General features: G+C 47.2%; 1 pseudogene; it reads left to right on the forward strand.

Annotated features, from left to right (window-relative positions):
• The first annotated feature begins 6068 nt into the window (after positions 1-6068).
• LOC102260039 lies at positions 6069-6742 on the forward strand (annotated as a pseudogene).
• Positions 6743-7733: the final 991 nt, after the last annotated feature.

Consider the following 7733-nt stretch of genomic DNA (forward strand, 5'->3'; position numbering starts at 1 on the left):
AGGGCTATGTCCCAGAGCCAGTGGCCCAGGAAGGGCACCTGTCTGCTGGAAAAGCCCAGCCCGCATATGTCAAGAGCAGGATGTGTGGGATACTCAGCTGTGTTCTGACTCAGCAGCAGGCCAGGCCTCGGTATTGGATTATAGAGTGAAAAAGAAATCGCTATTGATTATGGAGGGAGATAAGGAAGCAATCTATACAAGCAGTAAATAAATAGAAGTCCAGCTGTCATCCAAGAAGGTGGAAATGATCAACTCTCTCAAATGCTTATTTCCTCAACCTTCTTGCAGGCTCTCGCTGACATTAATAACACAAGCTGCTTGCTGGTTTTTAGGAGTGGGGGGTGGGAGGCATTCTTACCTTCCTCTGTGTTTCTCCAATTGAAAGCATAGTTCTAATGCAGCCAAATGTCACTCGGGCTTGTGACGTGCAGTCGTTGAAATGGATTTTAGGCCCTGTACCAGACATATTGACCATTTGACACCCTGGCCCCCATCTATCACTGTTACTTGTGACTTTCCCCATAACTTGGTTGATTTTATAAATATTTGAAGCCCCATCACCCTGCACACCAGCTCTGCAGCCTTCCCAGTCCTCTCTACTCTAGCACTGATCAACATTTCTGAACCAAGAAGTTAAGGAAAAATAGCCTCTGGGATGTCTGTAGTTTTTCTACTCAACTTAATCACAGCCTGTTTTCTTTCAGATCTAGCATGTTTTCTTTCCCCAACTTCTGTGGATCTGTAGATCCAAGCTAATTCCTGTGCAGTTTAGCTGTGAATTTACCAAACTGGCTCTTTATGGTAGATGAACCTTATGAACCAAGAGTAAAGTTGCTGGGGCCACATTTCAATGCAATGTCAGTTGTGCTAACTCCCTACTCACACCATTGTCAATTTATCCAAACAGCTTTCTCACAGACCAAACAGTGAGAGACTTCTTGCACACTGCTTATGCCATGCTACCCAACTCCAGCCAGGGCACCAAGGGGCTGGCCTGCACCCTATTCGTGCAAACAGAGATGCCACTCTCTCCCTGCTTTGTGGAGCAGGTCTCCTGGTGGGCCAACTGCAGCCTGGAGCCAGCCAACCTCAGTGAGTCCAATAGTAGCACCATCCAGGCCAAGGGGTGGGCCTCCAGGCAGAGGTCAGGTAAGAGAAAACTGTCCACCTCAATGAGGTAATGTCAGGTGGCTGTAAAAACAGAATGCCACCCATTACTTGTCAGAAGCCATGTGGATGGGTACTTGGGCTGCCTTCAATTGCAGCAGAAGTTTGTCCTCTTCAGAGACCCTACCCTGACTTAAAAATTCCTGTCTCAGCTCATGCTGCCATGAGGCTACGGTCATGGTTAGCTGCTCTCAACCCATGGACAAATGTTCTCTAAGCAGTTGGTGCAGCCATGAAGAGCCTGGAGTCTGGGACCAAGCTTCTGGGGTTCAAATCCAAGGTTTCTATCTTGAGCAACTGAGTGGATGATGGCTTTGCCACTAATGATACATGGCTTTGGACAATTGCTCCAAGCCTTGGTGCCCCCATTTGTAAAATTTGGAATAACAATAGAATTGGTGGAGAAGTTGGTGAGGGTTAGTTAAAGCATTTAGAACAGAGCCTAGCACAAAGTATGCATTTATTAAATAAACTAGAGGCCCGGTGCATGGATTCGTGCACCCATGCGGTCCCTTGGCCTGGCCTGCGGGGATTGGGCTGAAACTGGCTCTCCAACATCCCCTGAGGGGTCCCAGATTGTGAGAGGGCATAGGCCAGGCCAAGAGACCCCACCAGTGCATCATCAGGGCCACGGAAGGACTGTAAGAGGGCTCCAAGGTGTGTCCGGCCCATCTAGCCCAGTTCCGATCGTCTGGACCCCAGCAGCAAGCTAACCTACCAGTTGGAGCGTCTGCCCCCTGGTGGTCAGTGCGCATCATAGCGACTGGTCCAATGGTCAAACAAAGGGTTGGACACTTAGCATATTAGGATTTCATTATATAGGATAAAGGGCTGAGCAAAAACCATCCCCTGATGGGTGATCAGCCTGCTCCTCTTTCTGGAGAGGTTTAAATTTGAGGATCGTTCCCTGGAAGTTGTTGTCTAAGCAAAAGCTCTGCCAGGCTGAGACCCAGCTGTTGGAGAGATGGGGGTGGGCTGGGTGGGGGTAACATTGAGCAGCATCTCTCAGCACAGCACTCAGTCCCTCCTGTGGGGCTTCCTGAGTAGTGCATGCCTAACACTTCCTGGGAAATGGCCTCAGATGGAGCAACCCAACCTGTTCAGAAAGGAATTAAATATTGGTCTCCAGCTATAGCTAGTCATAAACACAATTGTGCAGCTAATAGGCACTAATAAGCATGTTACAAACCCAACTTCAGCGATGCCTCAGCACCCTCCAGCGTGTACGCTGGTGTCAGCCAAACAGGTGCTCTCATGCTTGCAGATGTGGGGCCAAAGCAGTGCAGCATTTCTCAGCTGGCGCCTGTAAGCACGTCTTTCCAAAGCGCTTGCTGGCAGAGAGCCCCCTCCACAGACACTCAGCTCCTGCCTTTCACCTGTGTGCAGGGCCTCGTCCTCCAGGTCCCTATGATGTACCAAATGGCTGCGGTCGACTATGGTGAGTTCCTTCCAGGCCAGCCAGGTGTCTAAAGTGAAAGGAACCTGGGAGCAATGCAGCCTGGAGAGGAGGCCAGGTGTCTGCTCTGAAAGGGGTGGGCTGAGTTCCTCTGAGGCTGCCTCTGCTGTGCGGTGTGTGGAGTGAGGAATGATCAGGGTACCAGGAAACTCAGCGAGGACAGTGAAGAAGCAGATGGGGAAGAGGAGCCCGTTTCATGCTTGACATTTCCCTCTGCACTTTGTAAATGGATGAGTTAGTGTGAAACCAAAAAATGTTTGGACCAAACCCCTGCCCTGGAAGGTATTCCCTTAAAATGAATATTGCTTCACCGTTTGGTGCTGAGAAAGGATGGAAGATTGAGAGTTGTGTCTAAAAGGCTCTCAAGAGCATGCCCACACTGAAAACCATGGTCCTGAAATACCACCATTCGGCCTGCCCCCCCGGCCTGATGGCCACTCCTGTCAGCAAGTGCTGGGCAGCCCCCCATCCTGGCACACTGGTGTGTGGTGTGGACACTTTAGTGAGACCCTAGGAGGCAAAGGAGAAAGGAACCACACCACCCTGCCCCACACACCTCCTTCCCCCTCATTGGCAGGCTCAGCCCCCTCTGGCTTGTGGGACCAATGATGTTCTCATCCAGGAAAAAGTCAATGCGATTTAAATGGGTGTTTTAGGAACTTTGGCATTGAGAAAGCTTGCTATTCCTCCTGCCTTGATTCCATGCAGGACATATTATGAGTGCTTAGTGAATTTACTTGTTTATTCGACCAGTAATTATTACTAGCAGTCAAGTAATTTGGGCACGGAACACCATCTACTGGATAAGTAAATATACTTTTACAATGTGCTCTAGCTCTCATTCCCAACACCTGCCCACTGCTGCTATGACCAGCCGGAGGAGCTGTCAGCTGCATGATGGCTGGTGGGTGGGGATGCTCTTGTTTCTCCTAGTGTGCCCTGCACAGTACCTGGCACAAAATAGAGGCTGAAGTAAGGAGTATGACCCATGCCCCTGTCTTTCCCCACTAAACCTAAGATTTTGCCTTAGTGGCCAGCCAGCCCTGCTGTCCCCCAACACGAGGGCCCAGGCCTCCCTGTCCTGATGCCAGCTCTCCCTGGCCTGCCTGGATTGCTCCATGTTACCTGCCCTACTTGTCCCATCGCTGTGTCTGGACGCTGCCTCTGCATTCACCAGCAACCCTTGCTGAGTCTCCCTGTCCCTGGCTATCCATGTCTGCTGCCACCTGTCCCATCATGGGCTACTGAAAACATACTCTGCCTAAGGGTTTGGACTTGTCCTTGACCAGCCATTGCCTTTGCCCACAAGCTCCCAGCTGTCTAACCTGAGACTTATTTGTTTATGTCACAGGGTACAAATTGTCTGCCCCCAGGTCAAATCCTGCCTGCTGGATTGTTGTGTCAAAAATTAGAAAATTTTGTATGACATCTGGGGTTATAGCTTTCGTTCAAAGAAAGGAAGATATGGCACAAAGAGCCTAGGTCCTCACATGGACATAATAAGCCAAGATTATAATGGCTGCCCCTTTAAAACAGGGTCTATAGCTTTCTCACACATCATAGTCCCCACCATGCCCAACCACTGCAGGCCCTGTGATGTAAGCCTTGTGAGGGTATCTTAGAGATTCTAGATTTTAGGATCAGAAAAAGTAACCATAGCCCCAATAGTCTTTGGCCTCAAACTGCTTCCTGAGAGTGAGGTGGGCACCCTGTTAATAAAATGTATTGTTTCCACTTCTGTGAGTTGGCCCTTCCCAGGGTCTGGCACTATTTGGTTCCCCTGGCTACTGGGACAGATCTAATCCCCCGTCCACTGAACTTCCAGGCCAGTTAAGGACCCTGTGGGCCATCAGGTGGGAGTGCTGGAGCTGCCTTACCTGGGAAGTGCAGGGAGTCTACTCCTGGTGCTGCCATGTGACACAGACACCCCACTGAGCCACATTGAGGCACACCTCACAGCCAGCATCATCCACGTCTGGACCTCTAGTCTGAGGAGAGCCAGGATGGAAGTGTTCCTGCCCAGGTAAGCAGCTGTGTTATTGTTGTAGGGGGCTCTGCAGCCTGATCCAATTGGTCAGGCTTGGATTAGAGAACCCAGGTGTTCTCATTCAAGGGTCTATCCTTAAACATTTGGCCAACTGGTCTAACGTACCCCTAGAGGTTAGGCCAATGGGGAGTCACCCTAGAGTTTGGGTCCATTTCAGAGTCATTGCTGACTAGCTCATAACACAGGCTGAAAGGAACTACTTTCCTGGGGTCTTCTCAAGAAGCGCTGCCAAGCCTTCATAGGGCCAGACTGGAGCCCCGACCCTCACTCCAGCTTCATGCCACAATTGGTTTTCTGGGTGGGGAGAGAAGGTCAGTGCAATTACATTGGAAGAATGTACCCCAAATCTGATCACATCCTAAGAGTACACAGCTGTCATTTTTCCAAAACAAAAGGGGTAAGGTAGCTTATGTAATTGAAATACAGATATAATTCTAATTGGCAGGCAAATTAAGGCATAAAAATTTAAGACTAAGGTTTCTTTCTTTCATCTCCTAAATAAATCGAGTTGAGCCTTTCTTTAAGAAAACCATATAGGTAAAAATACAAACTGTTAAAAAGTTAAGTGATAGTGCTAGATTTTGCTTTTCTAAAGCAAAACCTATTTGTAAAACTTATTACTTGTAAAGCAAAAGATTCCTCATTCAGCATCTTTAAATGATAAACTTCTCCTTTATATTTGAAATCAGAGTAAATTTATAACTAATTTGTAGATCAGCATTAAGTGAAGCCTGTTGTCTGAGGGCTCATTTTCAGCACGTGGATTCTTCCTGCTCCTTCCCACTGGCCACTTGGGCCTCCTCTACGGACCAGGCACTCAGCCATGCTGAGCCAGAGGCCGTGGCCGTGCTCCCTTGAGGAGTTAAAAATAAGTTTAAAAAAAAGTCCAGGCACTGGCATAAAAACACCCAAAGAGAGACCCAGTAAGTTAAAGACCAAGGTCTAAAGTGGTATCTGGCATAGCAAGGGCATCAGAGCTACCATACCTTCACTGGGCCAGACTGAAGACTTAAGATAAAGCCTATCTCTCCAAACCAAATATTTGGATCCCAAATCAAAACACAAAGACTGGGTATTTCCACAGATCTCTCTGGCATACAGCAAAAGCAATGCTAATCTTTTTTTTATATTTGACAAAAGCTCAGTGAAGGAAGAGAAGCTTTCAATGGTAAAAGTAGAAAGAAGAAATTTTTCAAAATGGTGGTGGAGTAAGTGGAAGCTACACTGACACTTTCCCAGGAGGTAAAAGACTTGTTCTTAGGACATTGAGACAGAAGAAGATGTAAGCAAGTGGAAGAATATACCGTGTTCATGGATTGGTAGAATTAACATCATTAAAATGTCCTGGGGAGAGAGGCTCTTCCTTTCCGCCTGGCCGCAGCCATCAGGTAAACCACGATGGGCGCTTACAGGTACATCCAGGAGCCAGGGAGGAAGAGGCATCCGATGTACTGAGCTTCCTTCTCCGGGTGCGCTGCTGGCAGTACCGCCAGCTCTCAGCGCTCCACGGGGCCCCGCCCCATCCGGCCGACAGAGCGCGAAGCTGGGCTACAAGGCCAAGCAAGGTTAGGTCATATATCGGATTCGTGTGCGCCGTGGTGGCCGCAAACAGCGCTGTTCCTAAGGGTGCGACCTACGGCCAGCCTGTCCATCACGGTGTTAACCAGCTGGAGTTTGCTCGAAGTCTTCAGTCTGTCGCCAAAGAGCGAGCTGGACGCCACTGTGGGGCTCTGAGAGCCCTGAATTCTTACTGGGTTGGTGAAGATTCCACGTACAGATTCTTTGAGGTTATTCTCATTGATCCATTCCATAAAGCTATCAGAAGAAATTCTGACACCCAGTGGATCACCAGACCAGTCCACAAGCACAGGGAGATGCGAGGGCTGACATCTGCGGGCGCAAGAGCCCTGGCCTTGGGAAGGGCCACAAGTTCCACCGCACTATTGGTGGTTCTCGCCATGCAGCTTGGAGAAGGCGCAATACTCTCCAGCTCCACCGTTACTGCTAATATAAGTAATGTTTATAAAATTCTTACCTAATAAACAATTTAGGACAGTCAAAAAATAAATAAAATAAAATAAAATGTCCATACCACCCAAAGCAATATAGAGAGTCAATGCAATCCCTATTAAAATATCAATGGCACATTTCACAGATCTAGAACAAATACTCCAAAAATTTATATGGAACCAAAAAAGACCCCAAATATCCACAGCAATCTTGAGAAAGAAGAACAAAGTTGGAGGGATCACAATACCAGATATCAAGTTATACTACAAAGCCACTGTGCTCAAAACTGCCTGGTACTGGCACAAGTACAGGCATAGACGAATGGAACAGAATAGAGAACCCAGAAATCAACCCAAGCCATTACACTCAACTAATATTTGACAAAGGAGGTAAGAGAATACAATGGAGTCAAGACAGTCTCTTCAATAGATGATGTTGGGAAAATTGGACAGATATATACCGAAAAAAAGAAACTAGATCACCAACTTACACCATACTCAAGAATAAACTCAAAATGGATAAAGGACTTAAATGTAAGCCATGAAACCATAAAAAGAAGAAACCATAGGCAGCAAAATCTCAGACATCTTGTAGCAATATGTTTATAGACACATCTCCTAGGATAAAAGAAACTAAGGAGAATATAAACATAAAAACAAAAAGTGTTTGCACACCAAAAGAAACCATTAATAAAACAAAAAGGGAGCCCTCCGGGAGAACATACCAGTATTTGGCAATGATACATCTGATAAAGGGTTAATATCCAAAATACATAAGGAACTCATACAACCTAACAAAAGAAAGACAATCTAATTAACAAATGGGCAAAGGAACTAGAGAGACATGGACATACAGATGGCCAAGAAACATGTGAAAAAATGCTCAGTCTCTGATCATCAAAGAGATGCAAATTCAAAGGACAATGAGGTTTCACCTCACACCTGTCAGAATGACTACCATCAACAAATCAACAAATGACAAGTGCTGGTGAGGATGTGGAGAAAAGGGAACCCTAATACATTACTGGTGGGAATACAGACTGGTGCGGCCATT

This window comes from Myotis brandtii, unplaced genomic scaffold (genome assembly GCF_000412655.1).
Source record: "Myotis brandtii unplaced genomic scaffold, ASM41265v1 scaffold500, whole genome shotgun sequence".
NCBI lineage: Eukaryota > Metazoa > Chordata > Mammalia > Chiroptera > Vespertilionidae > Myotis > Myotis brandtii.